We start from the raw sequence: 12,583 nt of genomic DNA, 5'->3' as shown, positions 1-12,583 counted from the left end.
GTCTCTAATAAATACTTTGCTTTAGTATTCACCAGTGAGAGGCACCTTGACGGTTGTGAGAACGGACTGATATGTCGGAACTTGTCAGCTTTATGAAGGAGGATGAACTGGAACTTTTGAAAAACATTAGGATAGATATGTCCCCGATACCTGACCGGATAAATACCAGGTTGCTACGGGAAGTGAGGGAAGAGATCACCGTGGCTTTGGCTCTGATCTTTGCATCCTCGCTGGCCACAGGAATAGCATAAAACTTGAAGGTGATAATTGTTATTCCCTTGTTCAAGTAAAGTAATATGGATAATTTGAGGAAATATAGACCAGTTTGTTGAACATTACTGGTGGGCAAACTATTTGAGAGGATGCTTGGTGACAGGATTTATAAGCAGTTGGAGAAACATAGCCTGATTAGGGACGGTCAGCATGGCTTTGTGAAGGACAAGTCATGCCTCATGAGCAGAATTGAATTCCTTGCGGAAATGACAAAACTGATGAATGTAGAGATATGGATGTGATGTATGCAAACTTTAGTAAAGCATTTGATAAGGTTCCCAAGTTTGGCTCATTCAGAGAGAGAGTAGGCATGGGATTCGGGGAAGCATGGCCGCATGCATTCAGAATTGGCTTGCCCACAGAAGGCAAAGTGTGGTCGTCAATGGAAGCATTCTACCTGGAGCTCTGTGACCAATGGTGTTCTGCTCGTTGTTATTTTTATAAATGATTTGTATGAGGAAACGGAAGGGTGGGTTAGTAAATTTGTAAATGACAAGGTGTTCGGTTGTGTTGTGGATCGTAGAAGGTTGTAGGTTATAACAAGACATTGACAGGATGGACTGAGAAGTGGCAGATGGAGTTCAATATGGAAAGTGACTCACTTTGAAAGGTCAGATTTGAAGGCTGCCGTGCCACCCTGGTAATAATAAACCTGATTTTGATTCTGATTTTTTTTAAAAATAATTGGAGTTTGTTATGTGATTTGTTAGATCTCAGGGAGCTCTGATTGCACTGACTTTTCCAAGTAAAACTTAAGCAGTGTAATCTTTGCTCTGCTGGTAATATGTGCAGGTGGTTGTAGATGTTAAGGTAGCTTGAGGTGATGAAGAATCGTCATCAAATTACCAGGATTTCAAAGCCGCACCTGAACGGCAGGCAATAATAACACCACCTTGACACTGTAATCTCAAGTTTTGATCAATCTTCAGTCTTTTATGGCCACTTGAAAGCCTTTTGGTATATTATTAGGTTTGACAATACTTTTCATTGGATGAAAAGTATTAATTTACAGACAGGATTTTTTTTAACCCAATGTAATTATTAGTCACGGGATTGTTTGATTGTTTGATTATGGTCAAGTATCTAACAGTAACATCCAGTGACAGCAACTGAGTTGGAGGATGGGAATGGGATGTGAACTAACTGACATCCTTCACTTTTATTCTTCTTAGAATGGTAACACGCCACCACCCTCCACCACCACAAAAAAGAATCAAAATGCATATGAAACAATCCTGGTGCTTTTCCTTCCTTACTAACCTTGTGAATCACCAGGTTCAGGAACAATTCTTATCCTAAAACAATCAGGCTCCTGAACCAGCATTGATAACTTCACTCACCTCAGCACTAACTGATTCCTCAACCTACAGACTCATTTTTAACTGCAAATTCATGTTTTCTGTATCAGTCATTGATTTATTTTTTATGTTAATTTGTACAATTTATCTTCTTTTGCATATTGGTTATTTGCCAGTTTTTGTTTCTGTATTGTTTTGCATAAATACTATTGTGTTTCATTATTTTCCTGTAAGTGCCTGCAAGAAAATGAATCTCAAGGTAGTGTTTGGTCATATACTGTATACATTCTTTCATTTTAAATTTACTTTGACCTTAACTTACTTCACTTGATTTTAACTTTGTCAGAGTTTGTAGGTTCTGCAGAAGGATTCTAATTTGCAAGGAACTGACACAGAATTTGCACGGATGCTGCCTGACCTGCTGAGATTCTCCAAAATTTTGTGTGTGTTGATCAAGACTTCCAGCATCTGAAGAATCTCTTGTCTCTACAATAAATGTAAATATAAAAGTAGTTCAGTGCCATCTAAACATAGAAACATAGAAAACCTACAGTACAATACAGGCCTTTCAGCCCACAATGCTGCGCCAAACGTACTTACTTTAGAAATGACCTGTGGTTACCCATAGCCCTCTATTCCTCTGAGCTCCGTATACTTATCCAGGAGCCTCTTAAAAGACACTATTGTGAGATCAGGACTCAATTCCAACCACTGTGTGTAAGGTGTTTGTATGTTCTCCCTAAAACTGCATGGGTTTCTTATGGGTGCTCTGATTTCCTCCCACATTCCAAAAGACAAACTAGCTTGGGTCAGTAAGTTTTGGGCATGCTATGTCATTTCTAGAAGCATGGCGACACTTGCAAATGAACCTAGCTCATCCTAGACACAAACAATGCATGTCACCCTATGTTCTGATGTACATGTGACAAGTAAAACTTATCTCTTAATCTTTGATTGTCTGTACTGCTAAGGGTGTATCTTGTCTTCCATTACTCTCTGAAGCCCCACCTCACCTCTCCCCACTAACTTTATGCTGCCAACATTCCTGTGTTACCCACCACTAAACAGTTGCTCACTGCTCTCTATACCCAGTGTTGTTGACAGCAATAGGAAATTTAGGTACTTCCCAGGTTGCAGGCTGCTTCCCTAACCTTTTTCTCCCAGTGGAAGTAAAATATATCTATCTAAAGGCCAAGACAGCTCTTGTCTATTTTGCATATCACCCAACTCAATCTACCAATGACACAACAACCTGCTGCCCTCAACTCAGTCCTGTCACCTGGAGAATGATGTCTCCTACATCAGAATGCTGTTCATCAACTTCAGTTCGGAATTCAATATGATCGTTCCTCAAAAGCTGGTGGGTAAACTGTCCTTGTTGGGTCCCAACACCTCTCGCTATAACTGGATCTTGGACTTCTTGGTGGAGAGACCTCAGACAGTTCGTGTTGGCAGCATTACCTCTAGCTCCGTCACGCTGAACACTGGCATCCCCCAGGGTTCTAACCTCTTCATTAAGTTCGCTGATGACACAACTGTGTTAGCCTCATCAGCAACAATAATGAGTTTGCATACAGAGAGGAAGTAGAGTGTCTTGTGGACTGGTGCGAACACAACAACTTGAGTCTACAAAGTCTCTCCAAGGGATGACTACCCTGAAGAAATTTTAGATCTTTCCTTCAATGGGAATTTAGTGATTCCCCTCTCTCTCCCCTCTCTCTCTCCCCCCTCCCTCTCTCCCCCTCTCTCCCCCCTCTCTCTCCCCCCCCCCCGTGGCTGTCCAGCTCTGACTTCACCACTCCCCCTCTCCTGGTTTCACCTATCACCCACCATCTTTTACTTCTTCCTCCCCAACAACCCCCCCCCCGCCAACCTTCTTACTCTGACTTCTCTTTCTTTCCAGTCCTGATGAAGGGACTTGGCCCAAAATGTCAACTGCTTACTCTTTTCTATAGATGCTGCCTGACCTGCTGAGTTCCTCCAGCATTTTGTGTGTGTTAACTTGCATCTCAATGTGGACAACACTAAAAAGATGATTGTAGGCTGTAGGATTGTAGACCACTTCCTAATGCTCATCAATGGCCCCTCCGCGAAGAGAGTCAGGAGCACCAAGTTTCTTGGAGTACACGTCATGATGATCTCGCGTGGTCCCTCAAAACTACCTCTTTCGTCAAGAAAGCACAGCGGCCTCTCTACTTCCTGCGGAGACTGAGTCAGGCTCCAATCTAACCACATTCTAACGACGCACCTTTGAGACTGTCCTGACTACTGTATCACTGTCTGGTATGGGACCACAAGACTCTGTAATGGATTTTGAGGACTACTGAGAGATTCACAGGTTCTTATTGCCCTCCACCCCGCCCCATCCAAGATATGTACCAGAGACACTGCATTTGTAGATCCCTCAGCGTTGTCAAGGAGCTCTTCCATCCATTCCACAATCTCTTTGACCTCCTACTGTCAGGCAGAAGAACAAGGACTATCAGGCTGGGAAACAGCTTCTTCCCTCAGGCTGTGAGACTTCTGAACATTCTGTTACCTCCCAGTACACATTATTTATGAAGTGCTGTCTGTATGTGATATACTGAATGGACTGTGTTTGGCCACGTTGGTCCTAGAGGAACGTTGTTTCTTTTAGCTGTATATAGGTGTACGGCTGAATGGCAATAAACTTGAACTTGTTACTCAATAATTAATGAATATTCCACCTGATCAAGAAAAAATATCTTAGGGGTCATACTAATGCAATAATTTTATCCTTGGGCAAAAACATAAACAATTTCAGCTTATCATTTGTTAAACAACACTGATTTTATTAACAGGAGAAAGCCTGCAGATGTTGGAAATCCAAAGCAATATACACAAAATTTTTATTTGCTGAACAGATTCATCAACTATGTTAGCCTACCACTAATATTATTAAGGCAGAATAGTATACATTGCAATCATATGTAAATGAAAGCAAGAGTAATCCGTATGAAGGTTGTGGATGGATTTGAGGTGTTATGTTATAGTTGTACAAAATTCACTACTGCGAAGCCTCTTTCATGATGCTTTAAATTCACTACTGCGAAGCCTCTTCTGTGATGCCTACACTGAAGAAGTTTAAATCTTCTCTTCGATGGGAGTTCAGTGAAACCATCTCTCACTGTTCCCCATCTGTAATTTCTTCGGCTCTTCAACTTTTCGACCACATTTTGACTCAGACTCGCTATCACAGCCATATATCCTTTCTTGGAACGTGCCTCCGTCGCCAGCTCTTGGCTCCATCCCTCCCCTTCCTGTCTTCTTCTATCATTTTGGATCTCCCCCTCCCCCTCCCACTTTCAAATCTCTTACTAGCTCTTCCTTCACTCAGTCCTCACGAAGGGTCTCAGCCCGAAACGTCGACTGTACCTCTTCCTAGAGATGCTGCCTGGCCTGCTGCGTTCACCAGCAACTTTGATGTGTGTTGCTTGAATTTCCAGCATCTGCAGAATTCCTCGTGTTTACATAGATATAGTTGTCCGGCTACACTTGGTATTTCGTGCATTTTGGACACTTGGGCTCAGTGGGGAAAGAAGGCAAGCTGAAGAGAATTTGAGATCGGGGCAAGGAACCAAGGCATCAAGTTGGATGTGACCGGTGTCTTTTGTAAACCAGTCAGGTGGAGTTGGATGGATTCACAATGGTGATCAGAAAAGAAGGCAGCAAGAAGGTGTTTAAAAGAGAAGAACACCCAAACAGAATGCCAGAAGTTTCAAACAGAATTTATAGATGTTTTAAAGTTTCAAAGTACATTCATTATCAAAGAATGTATAAGTTATACAACTTTGAGACTGTTTGCTTACAGGCAGCCGCAAAGCAGGAAACCCAAAAGAACCCAATTAAAAAATAAAATAAAGACCAACTCCTGCTGTGTAGAGAAAGGAGAGAAAACATAAACCATGCAAGCAATAGAAGCCAGCAACAGCATTCTGAACCAAAATGAGTCATCCTGTCTTTCCAGTCTATCTGGGCCAGCGTTTAAATTGTCCAAACAGTATATTGTACCTCGCACTAGGACCCAGCACCACTGCAGCTTATAGCTCCGGGTCTTATACATGACGCCCAGCGATACGCACCAGGTCCAGATTTTCTCGATTTCTTGGTGCCCAGAGTGATCCAATTTTGCATTCTGGCTGGTGGTATAGGCATGGAAACTCCTCTGCCTTGAATTCTCGCTTGGAATGGCTCATTCCATCTGCATTGTTTTTGCAACATACCAGCATGATTAATCGCTCGAATTTGCCTCGCCTTTACTTGCCTCTTCATTGTTTGCAGTGATAATTTACCATAATTTACATCAGAAAAAATGTTTTTTTAGTAAAAGTAAGCTGTTGCACATGTTAGGTAGCACTATCTTAAACCAAATCATCATTTCAGCTTGAGATCCTACAACATACATCAAAGTTGCTGGTGAACGCAGCAGGCCAAGCAGCATCTATAGGAAGAGGTGCAGTCGACGTTTCAGGCCGAGACCCTTCGTCAGGACTAACTGAAGGAAGAGTGAGTAAGGGATTTGAAAGTTGGAGGGGGAGGGGGAGATGCAAAATGATAGAAGAAGACAGGAGGGGGAGGGATAGAGCCAAGAGCTGGACAGGTGATAGGCAAAAGGGGATACGAGAGGATCATGGGACAGGAGGTCCAGGAAGAAAGACAAGGGGGGGGTGACCCAGAGGATGGGCAAGAGGTATATTCAGAGGGACAGAGGGAGAAAAAGGAGAGTGAGAGAAAGAATGTGTGCATAAAAATGAGTAACAGATGGGGTACGAGGGGGAGGTGGGGACTTAGCGGAAGTTAGAGAAGTCGATGTTCATGCCATCCGGTGGGAGGCCTGCCAGACGGAATATAAGGTGTTGTTCCTCCAACCTGAGTGTGGCTTCATCTTTACAGTAGAGGAGGCCGTGGATAGACATATCAGAATGGGAATGGGATGTGGAATTAAAATGTGTGGCCACTGGGAGATCCTGCTTTCTTTGGCGGACAGAGCGTAGATGTTCAGCAAAGCGGTCTCCCAGTCTGCGTCGGGTTTCACCAATATATAAAAGGCCACATCGGGAGCACCAGACGCAGTATATCACCCCAGTCGACTCACAGGTGAAGTGATGCCTCACCTGGAAGGACTGTTTGGGGCCCTGAATGGTGGTAAGGGAGGAAGTGTAAGGGCATGTGTAGCACTTGTTCCGCTTACACGGATAAGTGCCAGGAGGGAGATCAGTGGGGAGGGATGGGGGGGACGAATAGACAAGGGAGTTGTGTAGGGAGCGATCCCTGCGGAATGCAGAGAGAGGGGAGGAGGGAAAGATGTGCTTAGTGGTGGGATCCCGTTGGCGGTGGCGGAAGTTACGGAGAATAATATGTTGGACCCGGAGGCTGGTGGGGTGGTAGGTGAGGACCAGGGGAAACCTTTTCCTAGTGGGGTGGTGGGAGGATGGAGTGAGAGCAGATGTAGGTGAAATGGGGGAGATGCGTTTAAGAGCAGAGTTGATAGTGGAGGAAGGGAAGCCCCTTTCTTTAAAAAAGGAAGACATCTCCCTCGTCCTAGAATGAAAAGCCTCATCCTGAGAGCAGATGCGGCGGAGACGGAGGAATTGCGACAAGGGGATGGCGTTTTTGCAAGAGACAGGGTGAGAAGAGGAATAGTCCAGATAGCTGTGAGAGTCAGTAGGTTTATAGTAGACATCAGTGGATAAGCTGTCTCCAGAGACAGAGGCAGAAAAATCTAGAAAGGGGAGGGAGGTGTCAGAAATGGACCAGGTAAACTTGAGGGCAGGGTGAAAGTTGGAGGCAAAGTTAATAAAATCAACGAGTTCTGCATGCGTGCAGGAAGCAGTGCCAATGCAGTCGTCGATGTAGCGAAGGAAAAGTGGGGGACAGATACCAGAATAGGCACGGAACATAGATTGTTCCACAAACCCAACAAAAAGGCAGGCATAGCTAGGACCCATACGGGTGCCCATAGCTACACCTTTAGTTTGGAGGAAATGCGAGGAGCCAAAGGAGAAATTATTAAGAGTAAGGACTAATTCCGCTAGACGGAGCAGAGTGGTGGTAGAGGGGAACTGATTAGGTCTGGAATCCAAAAAGAAGCATAGAGCTTTGAGACCTTCCTGATGGGGGATGGAAGTATATAAGGACTGGACATCCATGGTGAAAATAAAGCGGTGGGGGCCAGGGAACTTAAAATCATCGAAAAGTTTAAGAGCGTGAGAAGTGTCACGAACATAGGTCGGAAGAGATTGAACAAGGGGTGATAAAACAGTGTCGAGGTATGCAGAAATGAGTTCGGTGGGGCAGGAGCAAGCTGAGACAATAGGTCGGCCAGGACAGGCAGGTTTGTGGATCTTGGGTAGGAGGTAGAAACGGGAAGTGCGGGGTGTGGGAACTATAAGGTTGGTAGCAGTGGATGGGAGACCCCCTGAGCGGATAAAGTCGGTGATGGTGTGGGAGACAATGGCCTGGTGCTCCTTAGTGGGGTCACGATCGAGGAGTAAATAAGAGGAGGTATCCGCGAGTTGTCGCTGTGCCTCGGCAAGGTAGAGGTCAGTACGCCAGACTACAACAGCACCTCCCTTATCAGCGGGTTTAATAATAAGGTTAGGATTAGTGCGGAGGGAGTGGAGAGCAGAGCGTTCCGAAGGAGTGAGGTTGGAATGGGGACAAGGTGCGGTGAAGTCGAGACGGTTGATGTCCCGTCGGCAGTTAGCAATAAAGAGATTCAGAGCAGGCAGAAGACCAGAGCGGGGTGTCCATGAAGAAGAGGAGGGTTGAAGACGGGAGAAGGGGTCATCGGTGGGGGTGGAAGAGTCCTTGCCGAAGAAGTAGGCTCGGAGACGGAGACGGCGGAAGAAAAGTTCCGCATCGTGGCGAACACGGAACTCGCTGAGGTGTGGGCGAAGGGGGACAAACGTGAGACCCTTACTGAGAACAGAGCGTTCTGCCTCCTACAGTTGAAGGTCGGAAGGGATAGTAAAGACCCAGCACGGATGAGAGCTGGGATCAGAGGGGGGAGGGGGTAGGCTGGTGGTGTCAGTGGAGAGGGGAAGGTTGGGGTGAGAGGAAGATGGAGCCTCTGAGGGCCCAGGAGTTGACGATGGGATCTGAGGAAGACGGGGCTGCGGAGTGGTGGTGGGGGAAGGGGAGACGGGAGTCACAATAGCAGCACATAAAGACCCGGCCTGGAGTTCAAGTCTGGAGTCGCAGTTGTTGTTCCCATTTCCTCCAAACTAAAGGTGTAGCTATGGGCACCCGTATGGGTCCTAGCTATGCCTGCCTTTTTGTTGGGTTTGTGGAACAATCTATGTTCCGTGCCTATTCTGGTATCTGTCCCCCACTTTTCCTTCGCTACATCGACGACTGCATTGGCGCTGCTTCCTGCACGCATGCAGAACTCGTTGACTTTATTAACTTTGCCTCCAACTTTCACCCTGCCCTCAAGTTTACCTGGTCCATTTCCGACACCTCCCTCCCCTTTCTAGGTCTTTCTGTCTCTGTCTCTGGAGACAGCTTATCCACTGATGTCTACTATAAGCCTACTGACTCTCACAGCTATCTGGACTATTCCTCTTCTCACCCTGCCTCTTGCAAAAACGCCATCCCCTTGTCGCAATTCCTCCGTCTCCGCCGCATCTGCTCTCAGGATGAGGCTTTTCATTCTAGGACGAGGGAGATGTCTTCCTTTTTTAAAGAAAGGGGCTTCCCTTCCTCCACTATCAACTCTGCTCTTAAACGCATCTCCCCCATTTCACCTACATCTGCTCTCACTCCATCCTCCCACCACCCCACTAGGAAAAGGTTTCCCCTGGTCCTCACCTACCACCCCACCAGCCTCCGGGTCCAACATATTATTCTCCGTAACTTCCGCCACCGCCAACGGGATCCCACCACTAAGCACATCTTTCCCTCCTCCCCTCTCTCTGCATTCCGCAGGGATCGCTCCCTACACAACTCCCTTGTCCATTCGTCCCCCCCATCCCTCCCCATTGATCTCCGTCCTGGCACTTATCCGTGTAAGCGGAACAAGTGCTACACATGCCCTTACACTTCCTCCCTTACCACCTTTCAGGGCCCCAAACAGTCCTTCCAGGTGAGGCATCACTTCACCTGTGAGTCGACTGGGGTGATATACTGCGTCCGGTGCTCCCGATGTGGCCTTTTATATATTGGTGAAACCCGACGCAGACTGGGAGACCGCTTTGCTGAACATCTACGCTCTGTCCGCCAGAGAAAGCAGGATCTCCCAGTGGCCACACATTTTAATTCCACATCCCATTCCCATTCTGATATGTCTATCCACGGCCTCCTCTACTGTAAAGATGAAGCCACACTCAGGTTGGAGGAACAACACCTTATATTCCGTCTGGGTAGCCTCCAACCTGATGGCATGAACATCGACTTCTCTAACTTCCGCTAAGGCCCCACCTCCCCCTCGTACCCCATCTGTTACTCATTTTTATGCACACATTCATTCTCTCACTCTCCTTTTTCTCCCTCTGTCCCTCTGAATATACCTCTTGCCCATCCTCTGGGTCACCCCCCCCCCCGTCTTTCTTCCCGGACCTCCTGTCCCATGATCCTCTCGTATCCCCTTTTGCCCATCACCTGTCCAGCTCTTGGCTCCATCCCTCCCCCTCCTGTCTTCTCCTATCATTTTGGATCTCCCCCTCCCCCTCCAGCTTTCAAATCCCTTACTCACTCTTCCTTCAGTTAGTCCTGACGAAGGGTCTCGGCCTGAAACGTCGACTGCCCCTCTTCCTATAGATGCTGCCTGGCCTGCTGCGTTCACCAGCAACTTTGATGTATGTTGCTTGAATTTCCAGCATCTGCAGAATTCCTGTTGTTTGAGATCCTACATCAGGTTTTGTGGATTAAATAGAAAGGACTGGATAAATTTATGTATTGTTCTAATATGAAAGAAAAAAGATAAAATCATTGAAAATGTGTATGCATTTTTTCAGTTTTTGCAGAAAAGAATTAGGTAGTGTAAAGAAAATGGTTGATTAATGACATGATCATTTCGATTAACCTTGTGTTATACTCATTAGTTACTTCAGGCATTTTGGCTCAGGACAGAATGAAGATTTACTTTGTTCCTCAAACATCTATTCAGCAAGTAAAACAACACAGAGCCTCTCTGAATGAGTTACAACTTTCCCAATGCTGAGATCAAATGGTCATTGTTCCAGTATCAAAGGAATTTCATTATTCAAAAAAAAGCTTCCATTACACCTGTTCTTTGAGGTGACTTGACACTACTGAGAATGGTTCAAAATTGGTGATGTGATATTTTTTGCTCCATTCTGCAATTAATCCAAGGAAAATAGATCATAATGAGGTAGATTGCTTGAAAATGAACCCAAACTCATGATGTTCAAATGCACATAATACTTCGCTATTAATTAAATGCTAACTTCCCTTTTGTCTCTGAGCTAATAGATTATATGTTACTTTTAAAGCATTGCTTTGTAGATGGATCAGTATATACTCTGCTTGACCTAAAGCTGAAGTGGTGTGAGGCTGCCTTCTGGAGGTGGTTTAACACCACTTGCACAAAGAAATAACTTGTCCTTGTATCCAATACGAAGAAAAATACCTCAGCAGGTGATGCACACTATAATAAAAATTGTTGTAGGAGAAACAGTTAATCACTCTTGATAGTATTGTTTCAGCAAAAAAAGATGGTGTATTTACAGTATCTGTTCAGTGAACTTGTGAACCTGTACACCATTTTACTTATGGTGGAAAACACCTCCTTCCCCCAGGGCATGAGACTGCTGAACTCCTGTCTCCACCCAGCTCGCATCACATATAAAGTGCTGGTAGCGTTATACCGTTTACTTTTTAATTTGTGTCATAAATGCACCTTATTATTTGATAACTTATTTGTGATAATATTACTTTTGGTGTTGTGTGTGAGATACATGTACTATGTTGTAAGGCCCCTATGGTGAAAAGCCTCGATAGACTGGATGTGGAGAGGATTAGAGCACTGTCTCAGAGTAGAGGTACGTCCGTCCTTTTAGAATGGAGATGAGGAGGTTTTTTTTTTAGCCAGAGAGTGGTGAATTTGTGAAATTCTTTGGCACAGGCAGCCGTGGAGGCCAAGTCTTTATGTATATTTAAGGCAGAGGTTGATAGATTTTTTATTGGTCGGGGCGTGAAGGGATATGGGGAGAAGGCTGGAGTTTGGAGCTGAGAGAAAAAAAGGGATCAGCCATGGTGAAATGGCAGAGCAGACTCGATTGGCCAAATGGCCTAATTCTGCTCCAATATCTTATGCGTTGGTCATAGTCTTTCAAAAATCACTGATTCTAGCATGGTCCCAGAGGACTGGGGATTGCAAATGTCACTCCACTCTTTAAGAAGGAAGGAAGGAAGGCAAAAAAAAAGAAATTATAGGCCAGTTAGGTTAACCTCAGTGTTTGGGAAAGTGCAGGAGTCTATTATTAAAGAAGAGGTTTTGAGGTACTTGGAGACTAATGGTAAAATAAGTCAAAGTCTGCATGGTTTCTGTGAATGGAAATCATGCCCAATAAATCTGTTAGAGTTCTTTGAGGAAGTAACAAGCAGGGTGGACAATGGAGAGGTTGTGGATGTCAGTTACTTGGATTTTCAGAAGGCATTTAATAAAGTGTCACATATGAGGCTGCTTAACAAGATAAAATCCAATGATGCTACAAGAAAGATACTGGCAGGGATAGCGGAGTGACTGACTGGCAGGAGGCAGCATGTGGGAATAAAGGGGGCATTTTCTGGTTGGCTACCAGGGACAAATGGTGTTCCTCAGGGGTCAATATCGGGATTGCTGCTTTTCATATTTTTGTCAATGATTTAGATAGTGGAATTGATGGCATTGTGACAAAGTTACAGCAGTACAGGAGGCCATAGAACCTGATATATCGAAATTGGAATAGGAAGTTTCATTGAAATGGCCGGCCACTGGGAGGTCCCGCTTTCTCTGGTGGTTGGAGCGTAGGTGTTCAGTGAAGCGG

The sequence above is a fragment of the Mobula hypostoma genome, chromosome 3, assembly GCF_963921235.1.
Source record: "Mobula hypostoma chromosome 3, sMobHyp1.1, whole genome shotgun sequence".
Lineage (NCBI taxonomy): Eukaryota > Metazoa > Chordata > Chondrichthyes > Myliobatiformes > Myliobatidae > Mobula > Mobula hypostoma.
This window is presented reverse-complemented; position numbering follows the sequence as displayed.